At 49.7% G+C, this 16,503-nt stretch overlaps 1 long non-coding RNA gene across 1 annotated transcript; it reads right to left on the reverse strand.

Moving 5' to 3' along the window:
• Window positions 1–9,106: 9,106 nt before the first annotated feature.
• LOC142827759 (uncharacterized) lies at window positions 9,107–12,980 on the reverse strand. The gene is made up of 2 exons (XR_012902488.1): window positions 12,948–12,980; window positions 9,107–12,197 (listed from the first exon to the last, which is right to left on the reverse strand). It is a non-coding gene; the product is annotated as an uncharacterized LOC142827759 (long non-coding RNA).
• Window positions 12,981–16,503: the final 3,523 nt, after the last annotated feature.

A 16,503-nucleotide genomic window follows, 5' to 3' on the forward strand; every position in this document is an offset into this window, starting at 1 on the left:
AGTATCCTGGGATGCATTTCATCAGGACCTGGTGACTTGCTGACATCTAACTTTCCTAAGTGATTTTTAACTTGTTCTTTGTGTATCCTATCTTCTAAACTTACCCTCTCTCTGCTTGTATTCACTATGTTAGGCACACCTCCAGACTTCTCGGTGAAGACCGAAACAAAGAAGTCATTGAGCATCTCTGCCATTTTCAAGTCTCCTGTTACTGCTTCTCCCTCCTCACTAAGCAGTGGGCCTACCCTGTCCTTGGTCTTCCTCTTGCTTTTAATGTATTTATAAAAGGTCTTCTTGTTTCCCTTTATTCCTGTAGCTAGTTTGATCTCATTTTGTGCCTTTGCCTTTCTAATCTTGCCCCTGCATTCCCGTGTTGCTTGCCTATATTCATCCTTAGTTATTTGTCCTAGTTTCCATTTTTTATGTGACTCCTTTTTTATTTTGAGATCATGCAAGATCTCCTTGTTAAGCCAAGCTGGTCTTTTGCCATATTTTCTATCTTTTCCTCTACCTTTTCTCTTTGTTGCCCTGTCTCTTCCCCATGCTCCATCAGCTCCCCTGGTGCCTGCTGCCCCAATGTAAGAACATAAGAATGGCCATACTGGGTCAGATCAAAGATCCATCTAGCCCAGTAGCCTGTCTGCTGACAGTGGCCAGCGCCAGGTGCCCCAGAGGAGGTGGACCAAAGACAATGATCAAGCGATCTGTCTTGTGCCGTCCATCTCCAGCCTCTGACAAACAGAGGTCAGGGATACCATTTCTATCCCTTGGCTAATAGCCTTTTATGGACCTAACCTCCATGAAATTATCTAGTTTCTCTTCAAACTCTGTTATAGTCCTAGCCTTCACAGCCTCCTCTGGCAAGGAGTTCCACGGGTTGACTATGCGCTGTGTGAAGAAGAACTTTCTTTTATTAGTTTTAAGCCTGCTACTCATTAATTTCATTTGGTGTCCTCTAGTTCTTCTATTATGGGAACTAATAAATAACTTTTCTTTATTCACCCTCTCCACACCACTCATGATTTTATAGACCTCTATCATATCCCCCCTCAGTCTCCTCTTTTCTAAACTGAAAAGTCCCAGTTGCTTTGGCCTTTCCTTATATGGGACCTGTTCCAAAGCCCTAATCATTCTAGTTGCCCTTCTTGAACCCTTTCCTTGGCCGAAATATCTTTTTTGAGGTGAGGAGACCACATCTGTACACAATACTCAAGATGTGGACATACATAGTTTTATACAGGGGCAGTAAGATATTCTGTCTTATTTTCTATCCCTTTCTTAATGATTCTTAATATCCTATTTGACTTTTTGACCGCCGCTGCACACTCTGTGGCCGTTTTCAGAGAACTACCCATGATAACTTCAAGATCTCTTTCCTGATTTGCTGTAGTCAAATTAGCCCCCATCATCCTCCTCTGCTGTCCTGACTCCTGCCCTTCTCACTGCCCTCAGCCTTCCTGAGACCTGTCCCCCTCCACCTCTCTCCCCCCTGTGCCCACTCCTCCAGTAGCCCCACTCTGATCATGTAAACTACCCCTCCTCATCCCCTCTCTTAACACCTCCCTCTACACATCTGCCCTGCCTCTCTCCTCTGGTGCTGGTCCCTCCCCTGCAGGTGTCTGCTCTTCTGCTTCACCCCCAAAATCCCCTGGAACCTGCACCTTCCCTTAGCCCTGCACCTTCCTGGTGCCTCCCCCTCCCTCACTGCCCCTGCCCCCTTTGCCCTCTTTTTCCCTAATGTCCACCCCCTCACCACCCTCTGCCCCTGTGTCCTCACATATGACTTGCTCCATCCCCACCTTCCTCATACCCACCCCTTCTTTCAAGCCTTCTCCCAGCACCTCTCTCTCCCTTCTCTAGTCCCCAATGCCCTTACCCTCTCCTCTCCCAGCATCACCCTGTCCCCCCTCCCACTGACACCTCCCCTCCTGCCTTTTTCCTCAATGCACTTGGTCCCCTGGCATTTGTCTCTCCTGCACCCTGTCCCTTGGTGCCTTCCCCTTTCTTTTCCTGCCTTGCCCCCCTCCCCTCAGCACAAACCCCTTCCTTCCTATTTTTCTTCTTCCCCTCCCCAACCTTCTGCCTTCAGTTTGCGGAGCTAGAGTCTGTGGAGCTGCTCCAGCTGCTGGCCCAGGTCCAGGCGGAAGGTCTCCAAGAGACACATGAGACCATAGTAACCTCAGAGCCCCAATGCTCTGAGCAGGACCCGCACACAGAGGCACCGGAAGCCACATTTATCCTCCAGGTTCAACATCCCACCTGCCCAGGAAATGTAGCTCCCCAGAGCAAGCTGTGTGGGGCCGAATTGGTGATTCCTGGTTGAGTCTCATGCCTTGAGGTGGAGAAGAAGCCCTGTCCCATCCCCTGAGCATGTTGTGGAGCCACAGCCGGGCTCACTCGCGCTTTGCCAGGACCATGCGAGGGACTGACAGTGTCCCAGGATCAGCATGTTCCAGGGTCAGTCCCACTCCCCGCCGGCTGATTTGCTCTCTCCCCCCCCCCCCTCCGCTTTCCCCGACCCTTCCCAATCAGCACTGCAGCCCCCGACACCCTCCCAGCCATCCCTGCTTCCTGCCACCCAGTTCTCCTCCTCCCAATCTCCCCTGGCCAGCCCCACTGCACCCGACATTGCCCCCCCAATCTCCTCCAGCAAGCCACAATGCCCCTCTCTGTATCTTCCCAGGCTAGCTACACTGCCCTCACCTGCCAGTCCCGGCCCGCCCCCCCATCTCCTCTGCCCCGCCTCTCCTGGCCCAGCCCTGCCCCTCCCAGCCAGTATTTTTTCCCTGGGTGGGCTCTGAGCAGTGGGCTCCACCATATGGGCAGCTCTTGAGTCTGGCTGCCAGCTGCCCAGCTCAGGGCCAAGCCCAGTGCACAAGGAGCAGCTGCTGCAGCCCTGCCCAGCCAGGCACTACTTCTGGCGTGGTGCGGCCCGGGCAGTGGCGAGACTCCGGTGCCCCAGCACCGAGAGGGCGTCTCTCAGGCTCAGGGCACATGATCAGCCGCTGGGACACAGGTGGGCGAGTGGCACTGGTTAGACAGGGAACCCTGCCTCCCTCCTCCCCCTGTGAGCGGCTCCTCTGTCATCACCAGAGCCACACCGGAGACGGTGGTCGGCAATAGGGGTACAAAGGCGGAGGTGGGGGGCCTACAGGTGATGTAGCCAGACAGGCTCCCCCCTCTGTCACATCCATCTTATTTGCCCCTCTGAGGTGCCTGTATACAGAGCAGAGAAGGAGCAATAAGAATCAGCATAGTCTTTGAAGCCTTGACAAGAGGCCCAGATATGCTGGCTTGTCTGACCCTGGGTAAGCTGAAAACATAGATATGAGAAAAAAGTGATCAAGTCAATAAGCTGACCTCGAGGTTGCGAGAACTGCCCTAGCTGGCACCTATATTGATATGATCACACACAGTCGTCTCTGGGGGTACGTCTACACTACAGCGCTAGTTCGAACTAACTTAGTTCGAATTAGTTAATTCGAACTAAGCTAGTTCGAACTAACGCATCTAGAACTAAAAACTAGTTCGAACTAGCGTTTTGCTAATTCGAACTAGCAAGTCCACATTGAGTGGACTCTGAACAGGGCTTAAGGATGGCCGGAAGCAGTGCCGGCAGGGCATAAGAGGAGGACTTAGAGCATGGAGATGCTGTCTCAGGCTAGCCGAGGGCTGGGCTTAAAGGGTCCCGACCCCCACCCCGGACACACAGTTCTAAGGGGTGCCCCGCTTGCAAAGAAGTTCTGGCTTGGAGTGCCCGGAGTACCCACACTGGGCACATCACACCACTCGGCCATCAGCCCGGCTGCACTTGCCGCAGGCTGCCATCTGGGGAGAGGGGGCAATTGGGGGGCTGCAGGAGAGCTTCCACCCCCAGAAGCCCGCAGAGCCAGCCCAGTCATCCCCATCGGGGGCGCGTACCCCATTCCTCCCTCACCTCCTTCCACTTACCCTTCCCTAGCCCCCCTTCTTATTGATGTACAAAATAAAGATAACGTTTCTTCCAACATTGACTCTGTCTTTATTGAACAAAACTGGGGGAGACTGGGAAAAGGAGGTGGGAGAGGGGAAGAGAAAGGCTGGGAGAGGGGAGGGCAACTAACATGATCAGGGGTTGGGAACAGGTCCCAGATGAAGAAAGGCTACAGATACTAGGACTGTTCAGCTTAGAAAAGAGGAGACGGAGGGGGGACAGGCTAGAGGTCTCTAAAAGCAGGGGTTGGGTGGAGAGGGTGCATTCAGAAAAGTTCTTCCTGAGTTCCCATAAAGAAGGACTAGAGGACACCAAAGGAAAGGAATGGGTAGCAGGCTTGAAACTAGTAAGAGACAGTTGTTCTTCAGAAAGCAAATAGTTAACCTGTGGAACTCCTTGCTGCAGGAGGCTGTGAAGGCTACAACTAGAACAGAGTTGAAAGGGAAGTGAGATCAAGTCATGGAGGTTGGGTCCATGGAGTGGTATTAGCCAGGGGGTAGGAGTGGTGTCCCTGCCCAAAGTTTGTGGTAGGCTGGAGAGGGATGGCACGAGACAAATGGCTTGGTCACAGTCTTCGGTCCATCCCCTCCAGGGTCCCTAGGGTTGGCCGCTGTCGGCAGACAGGCTACTGGGCTAGATGGACCTTTGGTCTGACCCAGGACGGCCATTGTAAGCTCAGGGCTCAGGGTCGGGGGTCTCAGTGGACCCCCTTGATTTTCATGCACACCTGCTCCTGGGTGGCCAGGCTGGCAGCTCTCCTGCCCTAGCCGGCCACTTTCCTGTGCCTAGTGAGGAGATCGTGGACGAGGTCCACGATGTCCGCACTAGCCCAGGAAGGTGCCCGCCTCTTGCGGTCCAGGGCAAGCTCCCGGGAGCCGCCAGCCTGGTCCCGGCAAGAGGGGGTGGGCTGGGGGGCATCGGGTGGGTGGCTCTGTGCCGTGCCAGGTGCAGGGTCTGCTAGCTGGGTGCTGGCAGGCTTGCACCTGGCACGGGCACCATAGCCAGCCCGTGCCCCTTTAAGGGGTCCGGGGCCGGGAGGGGGGCATAGAGTTTCCCTGGTGTTGGCCAGAGTGGCCACCAGGGAAACCTGGGGAGGGCTAGCCTCCCACTGGTTCGAACTAAAGGGCTACACAGCCCTTCGTTCGAACTAGCTAGTTCGAACTAGGCGTTAGTCCTCGTAAAATGAGGTTTACCTAGTTCGAACTAAGCGCTCCGTTAGTTCGAATTAAGTTCGAACTAACGGTGCGCTAGTGTAGCGCCTAGGAAAGTTAGTTCGAACTAACGTCCGTTAGTTCGAACTAACTTTGTAGTGTAGACATAGCCTGGGAGAGGAATCATCCACGGAGAAAATAATGCCCAGTACTCCCAATTTAGAGTACGTCTAGACTACATGCCTCTGTCGCCAGAGGCATGTAGATTAGGCTACCCGACAGAGTAAAATGAAGCGGCGATTTAAATAATCGCCGCTTCATTTAAATTTACATGGCTGCCGCGTTGAGCCGACAAACAGCTGATCAGCTGTTTGTCGGCTCAGCGCGATAGTCTGGACGCTCCCCTGCCGACATCAAAGGGAGTTGTCGACAACCCAGGTATGCCTCATCCCAGGAGGCATACCTGGGTTGTCGACAACTCCCTTTGATGTCGGCAGGGGAGCGTCCAGACTATCGCGCTGAGCCGACAAACAGCTGATCAGCTGTTTGTCGGCTCAACGCGGCAGCCATGTAAATTTAAATGAAGCGGCGATTATTTAAATCGCCGCTTCATTTTACTCTGTCGGGTAGCCTAATCTACATGCCTCTGGCGACAGAGGCATGTAGTCTAGACGTACCCTTAGTTAGCTCTCTTACAAGTGTAAATTAAGTTCACAACTCCCTTGTAAGAACTGGCGTCACAAAGATGGACCAGTAAATTTGACATCACAGATAAGAAAGAGAAATATGTGACCTCATGGGTATAAAGATGGGTCCAGCAGCACACTCACTTTGGGTATGTCTACACTACCCTCCTAGTTCGAACTAGTTGGGTAATGTAGGCATACCGCACTTGCAAATGAAGCCCGGGATTTGAATTTCCCAGGCTTCATTTGCATAAGCAGGGTGCCGCCATTTTGAAAACCCCGCTGGTTCGAACCCCGTGCAGCGCGGCTACACGGGGCACGAACTAGGTAGTTCGAACTAGGCTTCCTAGTTAGAACTACCGTTACTCCTCGTGGAATGGGGTTCGAACGAGCGGGGTTTTAAAAATGGCGGCGCCCCGCTTATGCAAATGAAGCCCGGGAAATTCAAATCCCGGGCTTCATTTGCAAGTGAGATATGCCTACATTACTGTGGCCAGACAGCCTGCCTCCATATCATCCATCTTATTTGCCTCTCTGAAGCACAGGGCAGAGAAGGAGCAATAATATCAGCATAGTCTATGCTGGCTCATCTGATCCTGAGAAGCTGAAACATAGATATGTGGATAGAGAGCAGCTAAGTCAATAAGCTGGCCTCGAGGCTGCGGCTGGCACCTATGTTGATTCGAACACACACAGTCCCAGGAAGAGGAATTTCCCACTGAGAAAACAATGTCCAGTACTTCAAAATTTAATCATCTCAATTCTCTCTTACAAGTGTAAATTAAGTTCACAACTCCCTTGTAAGAACTGGTCTCACAGCAGACAGACCAGCATCAATTGGCATGACAGATAAGAAAGAGAAATACGTGACCTCATGATTATAAAAGATGGGCCCAGCACACACTCACTTTGAGTGTCATTCTACCCTCTACCTGCTGGTCGGGTTAGGTGTTTGACCTCCCGAGGTTCTATGGGGACGCCCACCTCGTATTTTCGTCTTTCCTAGGAATTGAGGGACCGGCCCTGGCCTGACATGCTGGAGTCGAGAGGCACAGAAGGGGGTAAAAATGGTACCTGGATGTGGTCCTCTGTCTTAAGTGTACACATAGAAAGAGTAAGCTGTTACTTGGTACCATTATTTCTATTTTTCTATCTTTATCTTCTTTGTAACCATTTTTAAGACCTATATTTTGCTAATAGTTAAGAAATAGAGCAATAGCCATTGTAACCATATGATTTATAAGCTTCCTCAATAAACCTGTAACTGTTTAAGCTTTAACCTGACTCCTTCAGTTGCTGTAACAGAACCAAGCACAATTTAAAAGAACTTCAGCCGGTCATAAAGGGACAGATATAGGGAGAGCTTGGGCGTTTAGATCTGTGTCACTCCCAGGTGACAGGACCCACTGGGGCATCTTTCAGTCTTTCCTCAAGGCTGCCCGCTGCGAAGGAATTATGGAATTCTAGCAGCTGAAATCTAAGATGTAATAAGCTCTTCCTATATAACGGGGCGTCTGTTGGCCTGCTGGCCACCCTCTGCGATGGGACCCCGGTCCTAGCAGTAAAGGCACGGACGTTAAACCTTTTCTCGGAAACATACACACACACACTGCCCTGACCGTCGGCTGACAGAATTGGCGTAGTCGGCAGGATTGTGCTACTGGTTCACATACAGCAACATGAAGCCTTTCATGATAGATATGGATTTTAGTGGTATGGAGAAAGGGTTTGCCCAGAAGGTTGGGGCAACCCAAAATGGGATAGAGAAATGTTAGAAAAGGATTGGGGAAATCCTGAGGAGTTGTGGGTGCAGTTCTGTAAGTATAGAACTGCCTGCAAGCTAAAGAATGGGACAAAGCCTGAGTCTGTGGAAAGGAGCCACTTTCCATTTAGCAAGGAAAACAGGATCAGGCCCAGGCAAGCAGGCAGAAAAAGGAAAACAGGATCAGGCCCAGACAAGCAGGCAGGTAACAGATAAGATTGAAAGCCTTGTGGTAGAACTGAGAAAAAGGCAGTAAGTACTGGAAATCTAAGTCCTTAAACATACTTACAAGAATAATATCTGAAACAAAGCCAGTTTTATTTCAGAGATAAGAAAGTGTTTTAAGGAAAGAAGAAACACAGAGAATTTAAACTCTGCAGAGAATGGAGAGCAAATGCAGTTGTGCAAATGCTAAAATGGTGTAGATAGAAAACTGTGGTTTCTTTACAGTCATTCTGAAGGAAAAATGGGCCCTTTTTCCAAAGGAATGTCTGTAAATAATCCAGGCAAATTTGATTCAAATCTGTACATTTGATTAGAGAGACTGCTAAAAGAACTCTAAAGAGAGGGGGTTCTATTGGAACTGAACTACCCCAATGAATAAAAAGGGAATGTAATTGTTGTACAGCTATGTAGAAATAGTGTAAGAAAGGTTCAGAGAGAATGTATGTGTATCTGTGTGTAGATATATATATATATAGTGTAAGTAATAAATGAAGTTTTAAGGTCCAGTAATCTTGTTTGTTTGTAGGTTTAAAACAGATTGGCTTGGTTTACTTTCAGTAAGACCATTTTAGTCCAAGTTGTTTAATGAAGGTACAGGAAAACTGTAAGCATAAAGAAAGAGTTACACTCTATGCAAAGTTTAATGTGGCTAAGTAGTGTTGTAAACAAAGATTGCACATTTTCCTGTAAACTATAAAATGAGCAAAAAACTGCAAACAAACTAACATGCTGTGAAAGCTCCAGGAGCCACAACAGGTTGTGATTTCCTTTGTGATGTAAATGCCCTAGCTGGCAGCACAAAGAAGCTTTGCAGGTAATAGAGATCAGAAAGTTCAAATTGTAGCCCTCCAGAAAGAAAGAAAAAGGAGGTACTGGTATTGCTATTTTAGTCCCAATAAGAGGTTGGGTATACTAGGAAAAGTTTAAATGTAAGCAGTCTTTTAAGAAGGCAGAGAGAAGACTGAGACAATTGGCAGTTGTAAAAGATGTTACCCCTTTTGAACACAATCTTGCAAAGGTTGGGGCATAGCCCTTGGTCTGATCAAGTGTTAATTGCTGTCCATACAATTTCAGACCTACAAGACAAATTGACTAACTTACTTGTGTATATGTAAACCCTCAACTTCAAAGGAGAGGGAAACAGCTGCAGCTTAACTTCTATGGAAAACCTGTAAAGAGGTGTTCTTCAAAATTGGCTGATACCTCTGCTGCAGACATAGAGAGGTAGAAATGCATGTCCCTCAGTACCCAGACAAAGCTAGATTCCCTTAAGGATTGGTGCTGAGAGTTAAAGCAACTCTCAGATTTATTTATTTATTTTTCTTCCCTCAGGAATATGCTTAAGAAAAGAACCAGGAGGTATGAGGTTTAGTAAACAAGCTCACCCTCCTTACCAAATTAATAGTAGCCAAACCTGTCTCATTGGGAAAAGTCATTTAGCAGGAATAAGGAAAGTAGAGCAAACATTGGAAAGTTACTAGGAATAAGAAACATTTTCCTTTGAAAGGACAAAGCAAGTGATTTGAGGGAATGTGAAGATAAAAGGTGGACTCCATGGGAGAATGGAAGGAATTAAGTGATGGTTGTAATATGTAAAGGGAAATCTTGTTTTAAAAATGACACCTTGTTTCTTTGCAGCCTCTTCCTTAAGCACTGTGCAAACGATCTATGCAAAGAAACAATCAAATGTAAACATTTTGTCTATGAACACTTTTTTTAAATCTGCAAAGGAAAATTAGGGATTCTACTGAAACTTAATTGGTTAACTGCATAAAGAATGAGCTCTATATTGTAACTCTATTTTGTGGATTTCAAATTGACTAGTTTTATTTTGTTTTGGATAATGTCCGCTTGCTTAAAATTGCAAACAGACAAGGCACAAATTGGTTAGTGCTTGTGTTGGGCACTCAAAGGACATTTAACTTTCTAGAAACCAAATTATTAGTTTAGAAACTCAAGCTTTGAAACTTAACTGTCTCTTTCAAGGCTGAGTTGATAACACTTTTGGCTTGCTTTTAAATTCAACATTATATGTGAATACAGGCTGCCTGGCTATTTCAAAGGAAAGTGGACAGGGAAGGCTGTTGCTGTCTCAGCAGACATATCCACCGCACCCCTGACCACAAACATAGAAGGAACAGCTCAACTTGCAGAGCTGGCAGCAATCAATTAGCTTGTGAGGCAAGGGCCAGTACCATAGATTGGAATATTGGAAATGGATATACCAGCATGCAACCCCACATGCCTTAAGCATAAGTCATGTGTCCAAAAGAATAATACTCTAGCTGCACAGTTAAATAACCTAGCAGATGCAGCAATACAAATTTTTGCTGCCCAGGTGGATTGGGAACGCCTGTACATTTGGCTACATGAAACCTTGGGACACACAGAAAGCGATGAGCCAGTGCGGTAGGCACATGCCAGGGGGTGGCCTATCACCCACAAACAAGCCAAAGATCTGGTACAAGCTTGCACCCTATGTGCTGAACTCAGGAAACATATAACAGAAGGACAATGGTTTGCCAAACTAAAAGATGGAAAAGCACTATGGGCAACCTGGCAAGTAGATTATATTGGTACACTACCCACCAGTAAGCAAGGGTGGAAGTATGTTTTAACTGGAGTAGAAATTGTTTCAGGAATTGGTTTTACTTACTCAACCCCAGTGGCAACAGGGTTGTTTACAGTCATGGGACTAAACCGCTTAATAGCCCTGTCCCAACACCCCAGTTTGGGAACACAAATCCATTCACTGCACTCCTACAAGGGAAAAGGAGTCTGGAACACCAATAACCATTACTGAGGCTTGGATTGTATCCAAGACCGGCAAACCTTATGTTTTATCACAGGAAACTGAGGTAATATCCCTGAACAGCGCTCCAGTGGGATGGATCCCTCCCAATGCTGGTGTGGATCCGGGAAACCACCATGAACTTTTGTATATATATATACCGCTTGCTGTTGTAGCGCTTGCAACCACTGTTGTTAGGTACAGACTATTGAAATGAGACATGGCACTCCAATTCGCCATGGTCTTCTTCCTCATCCCAACTGCTACTGCTGTACCAGAACACCTTACTTGACTCCTCCACTGGACTGGGAATCGAGTTTGTCCCTCTCAGCCCAAATGACTGGTGAAACAAGAGTGACATCTTCAGATGGGGACCGGTATGGTTCGATGACAGCAACTACCGCAGTCCTCAAAATAACTTTGGGGGGAGGCAAGGGGAGTGGCAATGAACGGAATGGGATAAGACATGCTGTAACTAAGAATGTAAATAACTCATGGCTAAATTGGTTAGCCCAACAGCTAGAACTTTCCTTAACTCCTTTCCTACACTCTATTATGACCACTGTTTTAATTGTTTTGATTGTTGTACTCCTTTTCTGCATAACCCTATGTATTGTGCAATGCCTAGATAATGTAGCTATCTCTTGTGTGCACATTTGATACACAGCACCAGGAAAGATCCCTAGTCAATTCCTAGATCCTAAACCCTCTAATCAGGCCATTGGGTACTTTTAAATTCCTCCAAGGTGGGCAAGAGGCACTGGCAAGCCACCATCTTGCATTCCTGGGATGTGGTGTGTCGTATCAGGGGGTGGAATGTGGCCAGACAGCCTGCCTCCATATCATCCATATTATTTGCCTCTCTGAAGCACAGGGCAGAGAAGGAGCAATAATATCAGCATAGTCTATGCTGGCTCATCTGATCCTGAGAAGCTGAAACATAGATATGTGGATAGAGAGCAGCTAAGTCAATAAGCTGGCCTCGAGGCTGCGGCTGGCACCTATGTTGATTCGAACACACACAGTCCCAGGAAGAGGAATTTCCCACTGAGAAAACAATGTCCAGTACTTCAAAATTTAATCATCTCAATTCTCTCTTACAAGTGTAAATTAAGTTCACAACTCCCTTGTAAGAACTGGTCTCACAGCAGACAGACCAGCATCAATTGGCATGACAGATAAGAAAGAGAAATACGTGACCTCATGATTATAAAAGATGGGCCCAGCACACACTCACTTTGAGTGTCATTCTACCCTCTACCTGCTGGTCGGGTTAGGTGTTTGACCTCCCGAGGTTCTATGGGGACGCCCACCTCGTATTTTCGTCTTTCCTAGGAATTGAGGGACCGGCCCTGGCCTGACATGCTGGAGTCGAGAGGCACAGAAGGGGGTAAAAATGGTACCTGGATGTGGTCCTCTGTCTTAAGTGTACACATAGAAAGAGTAAGCTGTTACTTGGTACCATTATTTCTATTTTTCTATCTTTATCTTCTTTGTAACCATTTTTAAGACCTATATTTTGCTAATAGTTAAGAAATAGAGCAATAGCCATTGTAACCATATGATTTATAAGCTTCCTCAATAAACCTGTAACTGTTTAAGCTTTAACCTGTTGCTGTAACAGAACCAAGCACAATTTAAAAGAACTTCAGCCGGTCATAAAGGGACAGATATAGGGAGAGCTTGGGCGTTTGGATCTGTGTCACTCCCAGGTGACAGGACCCACTGGGGCATCTTTCAGTCTTTCCTCAAGGCTGCCCGCTGCGAAGGAATTATGGAATTCTAGCAGCTGAAATCTAAGATGTAATAAGCTCTTCCTATATAACGGGGCGTCTGTTGGCCTGCTGGCCACCCTCTGCGATGGGACCCCGGTCCTAGCAGTAAAGGCACGGACGTTAAACCTTTTCTCAGAAACATACACACACACACTGCCCTGACCGTCGGCTGACAATTACCCTCCTAGTTCGAACTAGGAGGGTAGTGTAGACATACCCTTTGAGTGCCAATCCACCCTTTTCCTGCTGGTTGGGTTAGGAGCATTGCCTCCCGAGGTCCACGAGGATGCCCACCTCGTCTTTCTGAGGAACTGAGGGACCGATCCTGGCTTGATGAGCTGGAATCGAGAGACACAGAAGGGGGTCAAAATTGTACCCGTATGTGTTCTTTTGTTTTAGTGCATGCATAGAATAGAGCTCTTTAAAGATTAAGCTGTCACTTGATACCATTATTTTCTATCTTCCTTTTTTTCCTTTGTAACCATTTTCAAGATCTGTATTTGCTAGCAGTTAAGAAATAGAGCATTGTAACCATATGATTTATAAGCTTCTTTAATAAACCTGGAAGTGTTTAAGCTTTTAACCTGACTCCTTCAGTTGCTGTAACAGAACCAAGCACAATGTATAAGAACTCCAGCCAGTCATAGGGCAGACACAGTGAGGCAGAGCTGGGCATTTGGATCGTGTCGCTTCCAGGGGGAAGATCCGTAGGGGCACCTCTCAGCCTTCCCTAGGCTGCCTGCTGTGAAGGGATCATGTATCCTAGCAGTCAAAGTCTGAGGTATAATAAGCTCTCTCTGTAAACTCTGGGGCATCTGTCAGCCTCTTGGCTGCCCGCCGCGAAGGGACCCCGGTCCTAGCGGTCAAAGACATGGACATAAAACTTATCGGGGAACCCATCAGCCTCCCCTAAGTCCACCCGCTGCGACAGGACATTGTGTCCCAGCAGTTGATGACTTGGGTGTATAACACACACACACGCACTGCCCTGTCCATTGGCTGACAGGAGGGGAGGGGGAGTCGCAGGGTGTGCACGGGAGGGGGTGGCCGGCCGCAGTGGGCACATGGGCGGTGGGGAGGGGCCGCACTCACCCAAAGGCCTCCCGCATCCTCCACCGGCTTCATGGTGTGCGGCCCCGGCTTTTGAAGTGCCCGGGGCTGCCGGAGCATTTGCAGCAGCGCCGAGGTGCGCCGGGCTGCGCAGCTTCTGACGCCGTAGCTGCCGGTGTCTTCTTGTTATGGTGGAAGGACGGGCTTGCCCTGTCACACCCCTCCTCCTCCAGCAGCCTCCAGCCAGCCAGTCTGCCTGTCCACCCCCGCATTAGGGTGTGCCCAGGCACACCCGGCACACCCTGGCTGTGTCTACACTGGGCCACTTATTCCAGAAAAGCAGCCGCTTTTCTGGAATAAGCTGCGAGCTGTCTACACTGGCCCCTTGAATTTCCGGAAAAGCAACGACGCTCTACTGTACAAAATCAGCCGCTTTTCTGGAAAAGCTACGCTGCTCCCGCTCGGGCAAAAGTCCTTTTTCCGGAAAAGCTTTTCCGGAAAAGGGCCAGGGTAGACAGCTTTTCCGGAAAAGCAGAAGAAACGGAAAAAAGCGGTTTGGACGCAGCGAGACCCCATAGGAGCCCTGGACTTCCTGGTAACCCGAGCTCTTAAAGAGCTCGGAGGCAGCTGGCTGCATGTGGCAGGAGCGTGCCTCAGACCTGCGGCCTGAGCTCTGCCACATGCCTCTGTGCTGCCTAGCAGCTACCTCGCAGCCCAGCATGGCAGCTCCGGGTGGTGAGACACCTGCACCCCCAGCTCAGGAGGCCCCCAGGGGCCGCAAACGGCGGGCCCCATCCTGGACCCCCAGGGAGCTGGAGACCCTCCTGGACCTCTGGCAGGAGGAGGAGGGTCTCCATGACCTGCATTCCAGGCGCCGGAATGTAGACATATACACCTGGCTGGCCAACAACCTGGCACAGCAGGGACACCCTGGCCGCAATTGTGAGCAGGTCCGCTCAAAAGTCAAGGAACTGCGGCTGGGGTACATCCGGCCCAGCGAGGGCAGGGGGGCAGGACCAGACGCCAACCCCTACTACGACCAGATGAACGCTTTTCTGGGCCAGCCAGCCCCGCAAGGTCTGCCAGTGCTGGTGGACACATGCCAGCACCCCCCCCCCCCATCATCCGGCCTACCGAGGCGGGGGAGGGAGAGGACAGCAGCAGCGTGTCCGGGGGAGAGGAGGCCAGCATTGACACCACCCAGCAGGCCCCCTCCAGCAGCTCCTCCGAGGCCGAGGCCGGGGAGGAACCCACTGGTGAGTCTTTGCAGTTTGCACTCCCAAAGGAAGGGGGGAAAGGGCGGGGGGGGGGGAGCCAGGTGCCCGGAGGGAGGAGGGGGAGAGCATGTCACTCAGGCCACGTGAGCTGCACGCTGCGTAGCATTAGGCAGCAAGCAGCACGTGCAACCACATGCAGCCTGGTGACCGAGCAGCACGTGGCAGCTGCAGGGCACGCCTCGGACTGTGCTGCTCACACACATTCACCCCGCTGTGAACTGCTGTGCCACCAAGCGGTAGCTGTCCGGTGTGGCCAGCTTCCAGTGCGCGATGGCGACCCTCTTGTTCATGGGGATGGTGCCCGCAGCCGGGTGGCGGCTCTCTGCAGCGCGGGGGTGAGCCAGGTGCACAGCTGCAGGAAGTTCCGCTTTCTCATCCGGAATTCTGATCCATTGCTGGTCGTCCCATAGTCCGAGGACCACCCGGTCCCAGCAGTCGGTGCTGCTCTCCAAACTCCAGACGGGCCTCTCTACGGTGGGGTGCTGATGCGACATGGTTGCCAGGGCCTCCCTGGTGAGAGAGTCCAAGGTGATCTCTGCCTCCTGGTACATGTACACTATGGCACCGGCCTCCAGCACAAGCAGCAGGCACTTGTACAGCTGAAGCAGGGGCCCGAGCAGGTACGTGGCCACCCACGGCTCCATAGCAGACAGAGCAGGGTAGAAAAGCAGTTGGGGGCCAAAGGGTGGTGTCCCCAAAACTCAGAGGGCAACCACCAAACCTACGAAGGGTGTCAGTCCCCGGCAGAGGCCCCAAGGCACGGGAGAAGGAGACCAATGGCTGTCCGGCGAGATCCCTTTAAGCACATGTCTGAACGGCGCTCTGGCCCCGCCCCTGGAAAGGTCTGGTGGCCTTTGCCCTCTTCAAAATGGCTCGGGGCTTCTGCTTTTCTGGAAAAGCGCGCCGCCAATGTAGACGCGCTTTTCCGGAAAAGTGCATCGTTATAACAGTAACTCCGGGGCCAATGTAGATGCTCCTTTTCCGGAAAAACTTAAAACGGAAAACTGTTTCGTTTTAAGCATTTCCGGAAAAAGGTGCCAGTGTAGACACAGCCCCTGTGCGCACGCCAGGTGAAAACCCCACTTCTTCAGATGAACTGCAAGCATTGCCTCTGTCTTGGAGCAACTGGGGCCAGATCAGCCTCACTGCAAGAATGCCCTCAACTGCAGGAAGTTCTGTGCCCCTGCCCTGCTTCCTGTCCCAATACTCTTCACCTGCAGGGGGGAGGGTGTCACTGTATAGGGAGCTACCCCCGTCAAGCTTATCCCTGTGTATTCAGACCCTTCCCCACACACAGAACCCCCTCCACTCTTTGCACCTTTGTCCTCCTTGACAAAACCCTTCTCTTACACCTGAATCCCTCCCCAGCCAGGCCTCACCCCTGCCTTCGGAGTCCTCTTCCTCACTGAGCCCTACCTGAATCTCCTGCCAAGTTTCAGCCTTCCATCCTTTTTCCCTTGCTAAATATAGAAGTCAAAATATACCTATGAATAGAAGGATATAGAAAGGATATAGTACAGCGAGGATATACAGAGGTAATGAATAGACAACATGAAATTCACAATCTTTATTTAATGGAATTTCCCATCACATCTACCACCATTTTTAAAATTATCATTCTTTTCCATTTCCCCTCCAGAGTCCTATTTTTGCTCTATTTGCAAAAATGGCTTTCCCCTCCACATTTGAGAACTTATGCAAACATTAATTTGCATATGTTTGCAATGTGAAAGCCTTCTTCACTTAAAAAGAATCCTTCTTTCACTCAGAAATGCAAATGTGTTTGAAAACTCTCTCATTTTCTTTGGAAAAT

This window comes from Pelodiscus sinensis, chromosome 3 (assembly GCF_049634645.1).
Source record: "Pelodiscus sinensis isolate JC-2024 chromosome 3, ASM4963464v1, whole genome shotgun sequence".
In the NCBI taxonomy this organism is placed as follows: domain Eukaryota; kingdom Metazoa; phylum Chordata; order Testudines; family Trionychidae; genus Pelodiscus; species Pelodiscus sinensis.